Source organism: Pseudophryne corroboree, chromosome 9, assembly GCF_028390025.1.
Source record: "Pseudophryne corroboree isolate aPseCor3 chromosome 9, aPseCor3.hap2, whole genome shotgun sequence".
Classification (NCBI taxonomy): domain Eukaryota; kingdom Metazoa; phylum Chordata; class Amphibia; order Anura; family Myobatrachidae; genus Pseudophryne; species Pseudophryne corroboree.
The window spans coordinates 470895848-470911886 of NC_086452.1; positions in this window are offsets into that span (position 1 = coordinate 470895848).

The window sequence follows — 16039 nt, forward strand, 5'->3', positions numbered from 1 at the left end:
AGCAAACCTCAGGTAAGCCTGATGTGCAGGATATATGGGGACATGTAAGTAGGCATCCTTTATGTCGACCGACACCATTAAATCCTCCTCCTCCAGACTGGAGACCACTGCTCGGAGAGATTCCATCTTGAATTTGAATTTTTTTAGAAAGAAATTGAGGGATTTTAGGTTCAGAACCGGTCTGACTGAGCCATCCGGCTTCGGGACCACGAACAGGCTCGACGACTAAAAGCCTTCCCCCTGTTGTGACGGGGGTACCGTGACAATAACTTGATTTTGACACAGCTTTAGTATTGCAGCGCATACTATCTCCCTTTCTGGAAGAGAAGCTGGCAAGGCCGATTTGAAAAATCAGTGAGTGGGCACGTCTTGAAACTGTAATCTGTATCCTTGGGTTACTATTTCTAATATCCAAGGATCCAGGTCCGAGGGCACCCAGACCTGACTGAAAAGTTTGAGACGTGCCCCCCCGGTGCGGACTCCCGCAGAGGAGCCCCAGCGTCATGCGGTGGATTTGGTAGAAGCCGGAGAGGACTTCTGCTCTTGGGAACTTGCCACAGCCTGTGACCTTTTTCCCCTTCCTCTTCCTCTCGCAGCAAGGAAGGAGGACCCTCGTCCTTTTTTGTATTTATTGGGCCGAAAGGACTGCATCTGATAGTGGGGCGTTTTCTTCTGTTGCGCAGGAACATAAGGTAAAAATGACGACTTACCCGCGGTAGCCGTAGATACCAGGTCAGTGAGGCCGTCACCAAACAAGACACTACCGTTAAACGGTAACGACTCCATCGCCTTCTTAGAGTCAGCATCAGCATTCCATTGATGAATCCACAATGCTCTCCTAGCTGAGACTGCCATGGCATTGGCCCTTGATCCCAAAAGGCCAATATCCCTTACAGCTTCTTTTAAATATGCTGCAGCGTCCCTGATGTGACCCAGAGTCAAAAGCACGTTATCCCTGTCCAGAGTATCTATCTCAGATGACAAGTTATCTGCTCACTTTTCAATAGCGCTACTCACCCATGCCGCAGCAACTGCAGGTCTGAGTAGCGAACCCGTAGTGACAAATGCATTTTAGTGTATTTTCCTGCTTACGATCTGCAGGATCCTTTAGGGATGCCGTGTCAGGAGACGGAAGCGCCACCTTTTTGGACAGACGCGATAAAGCTTTGTCTACCGTGGGGGTTGACTCCCACTTTTCCCTGTCCCCAAATGGAAATGGATATGTCACTGGAATTCTTTTGGGAACCTGTATCTTCTTGTCAGGATTTTCCCAAGCCTTTTCAAAAAGAGCGTTCAGTTCATGAGAGGGAGGAAACGTTACCTCAGGTTTCTTTCCTTTATACATACAGACCCTAGTAATCAGGAACCGCAGGGTCCTCTGTAATATGCAACACTTCTTTTATCGCCACAATCATGTACTGAATGCTCTTAGCCAGTTTTGGCTTCAATCTGGCATCACTATAGTCGACACTGGAATCAGAGTCCGTGTCGGTATCTGTATCTGCTATCTGGGTAAAAGCACGTTTCTGTGACCCGAAGGGGTCTGAGTTTGTGACAATGCATCCTCCATGGATTTTCTCCATGTCTAGTTCTTAGACTCAGATTTATCAAATCTCTTAGATAACTGAGCCACATTTGCATTCAAAACACTCAACATATTTACCCAATCATCCGTCGGCGGTGCCAACACGGTCACTCTCACAGTCTTTTCTGTCTCCACTCCAGGCTCCTCCTGGGAAGAGCACTCAGCCTCAGACATGTCGACACACACGTACCGACACCCACAACCACACTGGGCTATAGGAGACAGACCCACAACAAAGCTTGTAAGGGAGACACAGAGGGAGTTCTGCCAGCTCTCAACCCAGCGCCTATCCCGGTACTGAAGCGAGTAAAAGACTGCCCAGACCTGTTAGCGCTTTTATATATAAGTAATTAGCACCAAATCACTTGTGCCCCCCCCACCGTTTTGCACCGTTACTTGTACAGTAGTGTAGAAGGCCATGCTCAGCGTCTCTGCAGCTTCTGTGAAGAGAAAATGGCGCTGGTCAGAGCTGAGGGCTAAGCCACGCCCCTTCATGGCGCGCTTCAGTCCCGCTTAAATCACATATTTATACTGGCGGGGGTCCGTAATTAGTGCCTAGGCACTGTTTACACATCTGCCAGTGCTATTTGAGGGTCCTATGCTGCCCAGGTCGCCCCCCCCCTGCGCCATGCACCCTGCAGTGCCGTTCTCATGTGGGAGCATGGCGCGCAGCGGGCCCGCTGCGCGGTACCTCAAAAGGCGTCTTCTGCCGTCACTGAAGTCTTCTGATCTTCCTTTACTCACTCAGCTTCTGTCTTCTGGCTCTGTGAGGGGGGTGACGGTGCGGCTTCGGGAACAAGCAGCTAGGCGCACCAAGTGATCGAACCCTCTGGAGCTAATGGTGTCCAGTAGCCTAAGGGCTAAAACACACTACACGGTTGTTGCCGGCCGGGAAAAAGCCGGACGGCTTTTTCCCGTGCCGGCATTGTAGTTAACAGTGTGAGGGGTAGGGTCCCTTCACACTGCACGGCCCCGGCCCGGCTGCCGGGTTGCAGCCGGGTCTCACCACTGGAAGGTCCGGCGGCCGGGCGGCCGCCGGGCCGTCCTTGGAGCCAGTAAACCATGTGTGTGAAGGGGAGCTTTCACACACAATGGTTTTTTCTGAAGCCGTGTCTGATGCTGCGCATGCGCACAGCATCACACACGGCTCAAAGCCGTCCTGTGTGACAGACACTGCCGGTTTCTCCCGGATGGCAAAAAGCCGGACAAACTTTGTCCGGCTTTTTGCCATCCGGGAAAAACCGGAGTGTGTGTTACAGCCCTAAGAAGCAGAGCCCTTGAACTCAGAGAAGTAGGTCTGACTTCTCTCCCCTCAGTCCCACGATGCAGGGAGCCTGTTGCCAGCAGGTCTTCCTGAAAATAATAAACCTAATAAAAGTCTTTTTCTGAGAAACTCTGGAGAGCTCCTCAGTGTGCATCCAGTCTCACTGGGCACAGAATCTAACTGGAGTCTGGAGGAGGGGCATAGAGGGAGGAGCCAGTTCACACCCATTCAAAGTCTTATAGTGTGCCCATGTCTCCTGCGGATCCCGTCTATACCCCATGGTTCTTGAAGCATCCCCAGTATCCTCTAGGACGTATGAGAAAAACAGGTATAATACACATACAACAGAGCCTGATATTGATATATTGCAAGCCTGCCCTATTGCATGTGGGAGGAGACATAGGAGAGGACCCCAGTGAGGCTGTCAGCGTTCTTTATGTGTAAACACAGTGAGACTGTTACTGATAAAATCCCTCAGAGGGATTGTTATTGTGCAGTAGTATAGCGGCTCGCCCCCTCTCTACCCGGTACCAGTGATCCAGGGAATATGTGGAGAAGCTGTGGAGGCTGCTGCTGCTGCCATGCAGAGGTAGGCGCCAAAATGCCACTCAGCCCGCTCTCGTGTAGCTCCGCCCCCCTCCATGGCGCCGGAGCTACTTCTTATATTGGCCAAGTCTCCCAAGTTGTAAAAACCTCACGTAAATGCTTGGTTTACCTCATATTAGCCAGTCTCATGCGGAGGCCATAGCGGGCCCCCCCCAGGAGGGACCCGTTCACACCCGCGCTGTCAGCCGCACAGTAAACCTGGGGACTCCCCTAGCAGGTCCCCCGGTTGGTACTCACCACCAATGATCACCCTCAGGCAGTATTAGGGGTGTGCGGCATGCTGAGGCTGCGACAGCCAAGGTGCCATGCCCCACTGAACAAATAGCCCCTCAGGACGCTGGTCCTGCAGCGGGGAAGCGGCTCTGCACCTCAAGAGGCCGGTGACCGCCTTCCCTAACTCCCACGGCGCAAGTATACTGTTACCCAAACAGCATACCGAAATAAATAAAAACTTAAAAAGAAAATGACGAAAAAACTCTGGAGCTTCAGACTGTGCATCCTCTCCTGAGGGCACTTTTTTTCTAAACTGAGCTGTGGGAGGAGGCATAGAGGGGAGGGGCCAGCACACCCAGTGGAAGAAATGTAAAATGCACTGGCTCCTTTTGACCCATCTATACCCCACTGTACTAATTCTGTCCCCAATATCCCTTATGGATGCTAGAGAAAATAAGATTTTACTCACCGGTAAATCTATTTCTCGTAGTCCGTAGTGGATGCTGGGAACTCCGTAAGGACCATGGGGAATAGCGGCTCCGCAGGAGACTGGGCACAACTAAAGAAAGCTTTAGGACTACCTGGTGTGCACTGGCTCCTCCCACTATGACCCTCCTCCAGACCTCAGTTAGGATATTGTGGCCGGAAGAGCTGACACAATAAGGAAGGATTTTGAATCCCGGGTAAGACTCATACCAGCCACACCAATCACACCGTATAACTCGTGATACTATACCCAGTTAACAGTATGAACTATAACTGAGCCTCTCAACAGATGGCTCAACAATAACCCTTTAGTTAGGCAATAACTATATACAAGTATTGCAGACAATCCGCACATCCCGGCGCCCAGCATCCACTACGGACTACGAGAAATAGATTTACCGGTGAGTAAAATACCTATATACAAGTATTGCAGACAATCCGCCCATCCCGGCGCCCAGCATCCACTACGGACTACGAGAAATAGATTTACCGGTGAGTAAAATCTTATTTTCTCTGACGTCCTAGTGGATGCTGGGAACTCCGTAAGGACCATGGGGATTATACCAAAGCTCCCAAACGGGCGGGAGAGTGCGGATGACTCTGCAGCACCGAATCAGAGAACTCAAGGTCCTCCTCAGCCAGGGTATCAAATTTGTAGAATTTTGCAAACGTGTTTGCCCCTGACCAAGTAGCAGCTCGGCAAAGTTGTAAAGCCGAGACCCCTCGGGCAGCCGCCCAAGAAGAGCCCACCTTCCTCGTGGAATGGGCTTTTACAGATTTAGGATGCGGCAGTCCATCCGCAGAATGCGCCAGCTGAATTGTGCTACAAATCCAGCGAGCAATAGTCTGCTTAGAAGCAGGAGCACCCAGCTTGTTGGGTGCATACAGGATAAATAGCGAGTCAGTTTTCCTGACTCCAGCCGTCCTGGAAACATAAATTTTCAAGGCCCTGACTACGTCCAGTAACTTGGAATCCTCCAAGTCCCTAGTAGCCGCAGGCACCACAATAGGTTGGTTCAAATGAAAAGCTGATACCACCTTAGGGAGAAACTGTGGACGAGTCCTCAATTCTGCCCTATCCATATGGAAAATCAGATAAGGACTTTTACACGACAAAGCCGCCAATTCTGACACACGCCTGGCCGAAGCCAAGGCCAATAGCATGACCACCTTCCACGTGAGATATTTTAAATCCACGGTTTTAAGTGGCTCAAACCAATGTGATTTTAAGAAACTCAACACCACGTTGAGATCCCAAGGTGCCACTGGAGGCACTAAAGGGGGCTGAATATGCAGCACTCCCTTTACAAAAGTCTGAACTTCAGGCAGTGAAGCCAGTTCTTTCTGGAAGAAAATCGACAGAGCCGAAATCTGGACCTTAATGGAACCCAATTTTAGGCCCATAGTCACTCCTGACTGTAGGAAGTGCAGAAATCGACCCAGCTGAAATTCCTCCGTTGGGGCCTTCCTGGCCTCACACCACGCAACATATTTTCGCCAAATGCGTTGATAATGGTTTGCGGTTACTTCTTTCCTAGCTTTAATCAGCGTAGGAATGACTTCCTCCGGAATGCCCTTTTCTTTTAGGATCCGGTGTTCAAACACCACGCCGTCAAACGCAGCCGCGGTAAGTCTTGGAACAGACAGGGCCCCTGCTGTAGCAGATCCTGTCTGATATCATTTCTTGAAGTTCTGGGTACCAGGCTCTTCTTGGCCAATCCGGAACCACGAGTATCGTTCTTACTCCTCGCCTTCTTATTATTCTCAGTACCTTTGGTATGAGAGGCAGAGGAGGGAACACATAAACCGACTGGTACACCCACAGTGTCACTAGAGCGTCCACAGCTATCGCCTGAGGGTCCCTTGACCTGGCGCAGTATCTTTGTAACTTTTTGTTGAGGCGAGACACCATCATGTCCACCTGTGGCCTTTCCCAACGGTTTACCAGCATTTGGAAGACTTCTGGATGAAGTCCCCACTCTCCCGGGTGGAGGTCGTGCCTGCTGAGGAAGTCTGCTTCCCAGTTGTCCACTCCAGGAATGAACACTGCTGACAGTGCTATCACGTGATTTTCCGCCCATCTGAGAATCTTTGTGGCTTCTGCCATCGCCATCCTGCTTCTTGTGCCGCCCTGTCGATTTATATGGGCGACTGCCGTGATGTTGTCTGATTGAATCAGTACCGGCTGGTTTTGAAGCAGGGGTCTTGCATGACTTAGGGCATTGTAAATGGCCCTTAGTTCCAGAATATTTATGTGTAGGGAAAACTCCTGATTTGACCATAGTCCCTGGAAGTTTCTTCCCTGTGTGACTGCCCCCCAGCCTCGAAGGCTGGCATCCGTGGTCACCAGGACCCAGTCCTGTATGCCAAATCTGCGGCCCTCTAGAAGATGAGCACTCTGCAGCCACCACAGCAGAGACACCCTGGTCCTTGGAGACAGGGTTATCAGCCGATGCATCTGAAGATGCGATCCGGACCACTTGTCCAACAGGTCCCACTGAAAAGTTCTTGCATGGAACCTGCCGAATGGAATTGCTTCGTAGGAAGCTACCATTTTTCCCAGGACTCGCGTGCAGTGATGCATCGATACCTGTTTTGGTTTCAGGAGACCTCTGACTAGAGATGACAGCTCCTTGGCTTTCTCCTCCGGGAGAAACACTTTTTTCTGGTCTGTGTCCAGAACCACCCCCAGGAGACGTGTCGTAGGAACCAGCTGTGACTTTGGAATGTTTAGAATCCAACCGTGCTGTTGTAGCACTTCCCGAGATAGTGCTACCCCGACCAGTAACTGCTCCTTGGACCTCGCCTTTATCAGGAGATCGTCCAAGTACGGGATAATTAAAACTCCCTTTTTTCAAAGGAGTATCATCATTTCGCCCATTACCTTGGTAAATACCCTCGGTGCCGTGGACAGCCCAAACGGCAGCGTCTGGAATTGGTAATGACAATCCTGTACCACAAATCTGAGGTACTCCTGGTGAGGATGGTAAATGGGGACATGCAGGTAAGCATCCTTGATGTCCAGGGATACCATGTAATCCCCCTCGTCCAGGCTTGCAATAACCGCCCTGAGCGATTCCATCTTGAACTTGAATTTTTTTATATATGTGTTCAAGGATTTCAAATTTAAAATGGGTCTCACCGAACCGTCCGGTTTCGGTACCACAAACATTGTGGAATAGTAACCCCGTCCTTGTTGAAGTAGGGGCACCTTGACTATCACCTGCTGGGAATACAGCTTGTGAATTGCCTCTAGCACAGCCTCCCTGCCTGAGGGAGTTGTCGGCAAGGCAGATTTGAGGAAACGGCGGGGGGGGAGACATCTCGAATTCCAGCTTGTACCCCTGAGATACTACTTGAAAGATCCAGGGATCCACCCGTGAGCGAGCCCACTGATCGCTGAAAATTTTGAGGCGGCCCCCACCGAACCTGGCTTTGCCTGTGGAGCCCCACCGTCATGCGGCGGACTTGGAGGAAGCGGGGGAGGACTTTTGCTTCTGGGAACCGGCTGTTTGTTGCAGCTTTTTCCCCCTACCTCTGCCCTACCACCTTTTCCCCGCCTGCTTTTCTGGGGCCGAAAGGACTGTACCTGATAATACGGTGCTTTCTTAGGCTATGAGGGAACATGGGGCAAAAATGCTGACTTCCCAGCTGTTGCTGTGGAAACCAGGTCTGAGAGACCATCCCCGAATAACTCCTCACCCTTATAGGGCAAAACTTCCTTTGCCTTTTGGAATCTGCATCCCCTGTCCACTGCCGAGTCCATAAGCCTCTCCTGGCAGAAATGGACATTGCACTTATTTTAGATGCCAGCCGGCAAATATCCCTCTGTGCATCTCTCATGTATAAGACTGCGTCTTTTATATGCTCTATGGTTAGCAATATAGTGTCCCTGTCTAGGGTGTCAATATTTTCCGACAGGGAATCTGACCACGCAGCTGCAGCACTGCACATCCATGCTGAAGCAATAGCTGGTCTCAGTATAATGCCTGAGTGTGTATATACAGACTTCAGGATAGCCTCCTGCTTTCTATCAGCAGGCTCCTTTGGGGCGGCCGTATCCGGAGACGGTAGTGCCACCTTCTTTGACAAGCGTGTGAGCGCTTTATCCACCCTATGGGGTGTCTCCCAACGTGACCTATCCTCTGGTGGGAAAGGGTACGCCATTAGTAACCTTTTAGAAATTACCAATTTTCTATCGGGGGAAGCCCACGCTTCTTCACACACTTCATTTAATTCTTCAGAAGGGGGAAAAACCACTGGTAGTTTTTTCTCCCCAAACATAATACCCTTTTTTGTGGTACCTGGGGTAATATCAGAAATGTGTAATACATTTTTCATTGCCTCAATCATGTAACGAGTGGCCCTATTGGACATTACATTAGTCTCTTCGTCGTCGACACTGGTATCAGTATCCGTGTCGACATCTGTGTCTGCCATCTGAGGTAGCGGGCGTTTTAGAGCCCCTGATGGCCTTTGAGACGCCTGGACAGGCACGAGCTGAGAAGCCGGCTGTCCCGCATTTGGCATTTCGTCAAATTTTTTATGTAAGGAGTCGACACTTTCACGTAATTCCTTCCATAAGTCCATCCACTCAGGTGTCCGCCCCGCAGGGGGTGACATCACATTTATAGGCATCTGCTCCGCCTCCACATAAGTCTCCTCATCAAACATGTCGACACAGCCGTACCGACACACAGCACACACACAGGGAATGCTCTGACAGAGGACAGGACCCCACAAAGCCCTTTGGGGAGACAGAGAGAGAGCATGCCAGCACACACCAGAGCGCTATATAATACAGGGACTAACTGAATTATATCCCCTTATAGCTGCTATATATATACTGCGCCTAAATTTAGTGCCCCCCCTCTCTTTTTTGCCCTTCTGTAGTTGTAGACTGCAGGGGAGAGCCAGGGAGCTTCCTTCCAGCGGAACTGTGAGGGAGAAATGGCGCCAGTGTGCTGAGGGAGATAGCCCCGCCCCTTTTTCGGCAGACTTCTCCCGCGTTTTTATAACTCTGGCAGGGGTATTAATCTACACCTATATAGCCGCTGGGACTATATATGGTGTAGATTTGCCAGCCAAGGTGTGTAATATTGCCCTCAGGGCGCCCCCCCCCCCCCCAGCGCCCTGCACCCATCAGTGACCGGAGTGTGAGGTGTACATGAGGAGCAATGGCGCACAGTTGCAGTGCTGTGCGCTACCTTGGTGAAGACCAAAGTCTTCTGCCGCTGATTTTCCGGACCATGGCCCTCATTCCGAGTTGTTCGCTCGGTATTTTTCATCGCATCGCAGTGAAAATCCGCTTAGTACGCATGCGCAATGTTCGCACTGCGACTGCGCCAAGTAACTTTACTATGATGAAAGTATTTTTACTCACGGCTTTTTCTTCGCTCCGGCGATCGTAATGTGATTGACAGGAAATGGGTGTTACTGGGCGGAAACACGGCGTTTCAGGGGCGTGTGGCTGAAAACGCTACCATTTCCGGAAAAAACGCAGGAGTGGCCGGAGAAACGGTGGGAGTGCCTGGGCGAACGCTGGGTGTGTTTGTGACGTCAACCAGGAACGACAAGCACTGAACTGATCGCACAGGCAGAGTAAGTCTGAAGCTACTCTGAAACTGCTAAGTAGTTAGTAATCGCAATATTGCGCATACGTCGGTCGCAATTTTAAGAAACTAAGATTCACTCCCAGTAGGCGGCGGCTTAGCGTGTGTAACTCTGCTAAAATCGCCTTGCGACCGATCAACTCGGAATGAGGGCCCATCTTCATGCTTCTGGCTCTGTAAGGGGGACGGCGGCGCGGCTCCGGGAACGAACACCAAGGTCGGGTCCTGCGGTCGATCCCTCTGGAGCTAATGGTGTCCAGTAGCCTAAGAAGCCCAAACTACCACCAGTTAGGTAGGTTCGCTTCTTCTCCCCTTAGTCCCTCGCTGCAGTGAGTCTGTTGCCAGCAGATCTCACTGTAAAATAAAAAAACCTAAAATATACTTTCTTTCTAGGAGCTCAGGAGAGCCCCTAGTGTGCATCCAGCTCAGCCGGGCACAAGATTCTAACTGAGGTCTGGAGGAGGGTCATAGTGGGAGGAGCCAGTGCATACCAGGTAGTCCTAAAGCTTTCTTTAGTTGTGCCCAGTCTCCTGCGGAGCCGCTATTCCCCATGGTCCTTACGGAGTTCCCAGCATCCACTAGGACGTCAGAGAAATATATATTAGACATATATATTTACTATGCTTAAATCATTTCTAAGCATTGATCATTTCCTAGCTGATATTTTTAATGTAACAATTTCCCTTTCCTTTAATCCTAAAAAGACTAATTACATTATACTTTATTCAGCAATTTTTCTATCTAGAACAGCATGATGGTTGGGTAGGAAAAGTTGAAATCTTACATACAGTCCTGTGCCACACATTACTGCCCACAATTCATAATATACAACCCATTTTTTGCCCCTTGAAATTAAAATTAAAAATGTAAATTAAAATGTTCCATCAGTGATCAATACCCTGTCCAAAAAAAATCCTGGCGTGAACATCCTTTTGCAGAAAGAGCGCTATATAAAATAAGATTTTACTCAACGGTAAATCTATTTCTCGTAGTCCGTAGTGGATGCTGGGGACTCCGTAAGGACCATGGGGAATAGACGGCTCCGCAGGAGACAGGGAACATCTAAAGAAAGCTTTAGGACTATCTGGTGTGCACTGGCTCCTCCCCCTATGACCCTTCTCCAAGCCTCAGTTAGGACGCTGTGCCCGGAAGAGCTGACACAATAAGGAAGGATTTTGAATCCCGGGTAAGACTCATACCAGCCACACCAATCACACCATATAACTCGTGATAGGAACCCCGGTTTACAGTATGATAACAATGGAACCTCTGAATAGATGGTTCGCAATAACAACCCGATTTGTGTAACAATAACTATTTACAAGTATTGCAGACAATCCGCACTTGGGATGGGCGCCCAGCATCCACTACGGACTACGAGAAATAGATTTACCGGTGAGTAAAATCTTATTTTCTCTGACGTCCTAGTGGATGCTGGGGACTCCGTAAGGACCATGGGGATTATACCAAAGCTCCCAAACGGGCGGGAGAGTGCAGATGACTCTGCAGCACCGAATGAGAGAACTCCAGGTCCTCCTCAGCCAGGGTATCAAATTTTTATAATTTTGCAAACGTGTTTGCCCCTGACCAAGTAGCAGCTCGGCCAAGTTATAAAGCCGAGACCCCTCGGGCAGCCGCCCAAGATGAGCCCACCTTCCTTGTGGAATGGGCTTTTACAGATTTAGGCTGCGGTAGTCCCACCGCAGAATGCGCAAGATGAATAGTGCTACAAATCCAGCGCGCTATAGTCTGCTTAGAAGCAGGAGCACCCAGCTTGTTGGGTGCATTCAGGATAAACAGCGAGTCAGTTTTCCTGACTCCAGCCGTCCTGGAAATATACATTTTCAGGGCCCTGACTACGTCCAGTAACTTGGAATCCTCCAAGTCCCTAGTAGCCGCAGGCACCACAATAGGTTGGTTCAAGTGAAAACCTGATACCACCTTAGGGAGAAAGTGAGGACGAGTCCTCAACTCTGCCCTATCCATATGGAAAGTCAGGTAAGGGCTTTTTCATGACAAAGCTGCCAATTCTGACACACGCCTGGCCGAAGCCAGAGCCAACACATGACCACTTTCCATGTGAGATATTTCAAATCCACGGTTTTAAGTGGCTCAAACCAATGTGATTCCAGGAACTCCAAAACCACATTGAGATCCCAAGGTGCCACTGGGGGCACAAAAAGGGGCTGAATATGCAGCACTCCCTTACAACGTCTGAACTTCAGGCTGACATCCTTCCTGGCTTTGATCAGGGTAGGAATGACTTCCTCCGGAATGCCTTTTTCACTCAGGATCCGGTGTTCAACCGCCATGCCGTCAACGCAGCCGCGGTAAGTCTTGGAACAGACAGGGCCCCTGCTGCAGCAGATCCTGTCTGAGTGGCAGAGGCCATGGGTCCTCTGAGATCATTTCTTGAAGTTCCGGGTACCAAGCCCTTCTTGGCCAATCCGGAACAATGAGTATAGTTCTTACTCCTCTTTTCTCTGACGTCCTAGTGGATGCTGGGACTTCCGTAAGGACCATGGGGAATAGCGGCTCCGCAGGAGACTGGGCACAAAGTAAAAGCTTTAGGACTAGCTGGTGTGCACTGGCTCCTCCCCCTATGACCCTCCTCCAAGCCTCAGTTAAGATTTTGTGCCCGGCGGAGAAGGGTGCAATCTAGGTGGCTCTCCTGAGCTGCTTAGAAGTAAAAGTATACTTAGGTTTTTTATTTTCAGTGAGTCCTGCTGGCAACAGGCTCACTGCAGCGCGGGACTAAGGGGAGAAGAAGCGAACTCACCTGCGTGCAGAGTGGATTGGGCTTCTTGGCTACTGGACATTAGCTCCAGAGGGACGATCACAGGTTCAGCCTGGATGGGTCCCGGAGCCGCGCCGCCGGCCCCCTTACAGAGCCAGAAGAGCGAAGAGGTCCGGAGAAAGCGGCGGCAGAAGACGTTCCTGTCTTCAGATAAGGTAGCGCACAGCACTGCAGCTGTGCGCCATTGCTCTCAGCACACTTCACACTCCGGTCACTGAGGGTGCAGGGCGCTGGGGGGGAGCGCCCTGAGACGCAATAAAACTTGATAAAAACCTTATGTGGCTAAAGAAATGCATCACATATAGCTCCTGGGCTATATGGATGCATTTAACCCCTGCCAGTTTTCCAGAAAAAAGCGGGAGAAAAGGCCGCCGTGAAGGGGGCGGAGCCTATCTCCTCAGCACACAAGCGCCATTTTCTTTCACAGCTCCGCTGGAAGGACGGCTCCCTGACTCTCCCCTGCAGACTACACTACAGAAACAGGGTAAAACAAGAGAGGGGGGCACTATTGGCAGCTAATATATAATACAGCAGCTATAAAGGGAGTAACACTTATATAAGGTTATCCCTGAATATATATAGCGCTCTGGTGTGTGCTGGCAAACTCTCCCTCTGTCTCCCCAAAGGGCTAGTGGGGTCCTATCCTCTGTCAGAGCATTCCCTGTGTGTGTGCTGGGTGTCGGTACGATTGTGTCGACATGTATGAGGAGGAAAATGATGTGGAAGCAGAGCAATTGCCTGTGTTAGTGATGTCACCCCCTAGGGAGTCGACACCTGACTGGATGGTTGTATTTAAAGAATTACGTGACAATGTCAGCACTTTGCAAAAAACTGTTGACGACATGAGACAGCCGGCAAATCAGTTAGTGCCTATTCAGGCGTCTCAGACACCGTCAGGGGCGCTAAAATGCCCGTTACCTCAGATGGTCGACACAGACCCAGACACGGATACTGAATCCAGTGTCGACGGTGAGGAGACGAACGTAATGTCCAGTAGGGCCACACGTTACATGATCACGGCGATGAAGGAGGCATTGAACATTTCTGACACTACAAGTACCACAAAAAAGGGTATTATGTGGGGTGTGAAAAAACTACCAGTAGTTTTTCCTGAATCAGATGAATTAAATGAGGTGTGTGATAAGGCGTGGGTTTCCCCCGATAAAAAACTGCTGATTTCTAACAAATTATTGGCACTATACCCTTTCCCGCCAGAGGTTAGGGCACGTTGGGAAACACCCCCTAGGGTAGATAAGGCGCTCACACGCTTATCAAAACAAGTGGCGTTACCGTCTCCTGATACGACCGCCCTCAAGGAACCAGCTGATAGAAGGCTGGAAAATATCCTAAAAGGTATATACACACATACTGATGTTATACTGCGACCAGCAATCGCCTCAGCCTGGATGTGCAGCGCTGGAGTGGCTTGGTCGGATTCCCTGACTGAAAATATTGATACCCTGGATAGGGACAGTATATTATTAACTATAGAGCATTTAAAGGATGCATTACTATATATGCGTGATGCACAGAGGGATATTTGCACCCTGGCATCAAGAGTGAGTGCGATGTCCATTTCTGCCAGAAGGGCGTTATGGACGCGACAGTGGTCAGGTGATGCAGATTCCAAACGACATATGGAAGTATTGCCGTATAAAGGGGAGGAGTTATTTGGGGTCGGTCTATCAGACCTGGTGGCCACGGCAACGGCTGGAAAGTCCACCTTTTTACCCCAGGTCACCTCTCAGCAGAAAAAGACACCGTCTTTTCAAACTCAGTCCTTTCGTTCCCATAAGAACAAGCGGGCAAAAGGCCACTCATTTCTGCCCCGGGGCAGAGGAAGAGGAAAAAGACTGCACCAGGCAGCCTCTTCCCAGGAGCAGAAGCCCTCCCCCGCTTCTGCCAAGTCTTCAGCATGACGCTGGGGCTTTACAAGCGGACTCAGGCACGGTGGGGGCCCGTCTCAAAAATTTCAACGCGCAGTGGGCTCACTCGCAAGTGGACCCCTGGATCCTGCAGGTAGTATCACAGGGGTACAAATTGGAATTCGAGACGTCTCCCCCTCGAAGATTCCTGAAGTCTGCTCTACCAACGTCTCCCTCCGACAGGGAGGCAGTATTGGAAGCTATTCACAAGCTGTATTCCCAGCAGGTGATAATCAAGGTACCCCTCCTACAACAGGGAAAGGGGTATTATTCCACGCTGTTTGTGGTACCGAAGCCGGACGGCTCGGTGAGACCAATTTTAAATCTAAAATCCTTGAACACTTACATAAAAAGGTTCAAGTTCAAGATGGAATCACTCAGAGCAGTGATAGCGAATCTGGAAGAAGGGGACTATATGGTATCTCTGGACATCAAAGATGCTTATCTCCATGTCCCAATCTTCCCTTCTCACCAAGGGTACCTCAGGTTTGTGGTACAAGACTGTCATTATCAGTTTCAGACGCTGCCGTTTGGATTGTCCACGGCACCCCGGGTCTTTACCAAGGTAATGGCCGAAATGATGATTCTTCTTCGAAGAAAAGGCGTCTTAATTATCCCTTACTTGGACGATCTCCTGATAAGGGCAAGGTCCAGGGAACAGTTAGAGTTCGGAGTAGCACTGTCTCAGGTAGTGTTACGTCAGCACGGGTGGATTCTAAATATCCCAAAATCACAGCTGATTCCAACAACACGTCTACTGTTCCTGGGGATGATTCTGGACACAGTCCAGAAAAAGGTGTTTCTCCCGGAGGAGAAGGCCAGGGAGTTATCCGAGCTAGTCAGGAACCTCCTAAAACCAGGCCAGGTGTCAGTGCATCAATGCACGAGAGTCCTGGGAAAAATGGTGGCTTCTTACGAAGCGATTCCATTCGGAAGATTCCATGCAAGAACGTTTCAGTGGGATCTGCTGGACAAATGGTCCGGATCGCATCTTCAGATGCATCAGCGGATTACCCTATCTCCAAGGACAAGGGTGTCTCTCCTGTGGTGGTTACAGAGGGCTCATCTTCTAGAGGGCCGCAGATCCGGCATTCAGGATTGGATGCTGGTGACCACGGATGCCAGCCTGAGAGGCTGGGGAGCAGTCACACAGGGAAGAAATTTCCAGGGCTTGTGGTCAAGCATGGAAACGTCTCTTCACATAAATATCCTGGAACTAAGGGCCATTTACAATGCCCTAAGTCAAGCAAGGCCTCTGCTTCAGGGTCAGTCGGTATTGATCCAATCGGACAACATCACGGCAGTCGCCCACGTCAACAGACAGGGCGGCACAAGAAGCAGGAGGGCAATGGCAGAAGCTGCAAGGATTCTCCGCTGGGCGGAAAATCATGTGGTAGCACTGTCAGCAGTGTTCATTCCGGGAGTGGACAACTGGGAAGCAGACTTCCTCAGCAGAGTGTACCAGTCGGTGTATGTGTTCCCTCCTCTGCCTCTCATACCAAAAGTACTGAGAATCATAAGAAAGAGAGGAGTAAGAACTATACTCGTGGC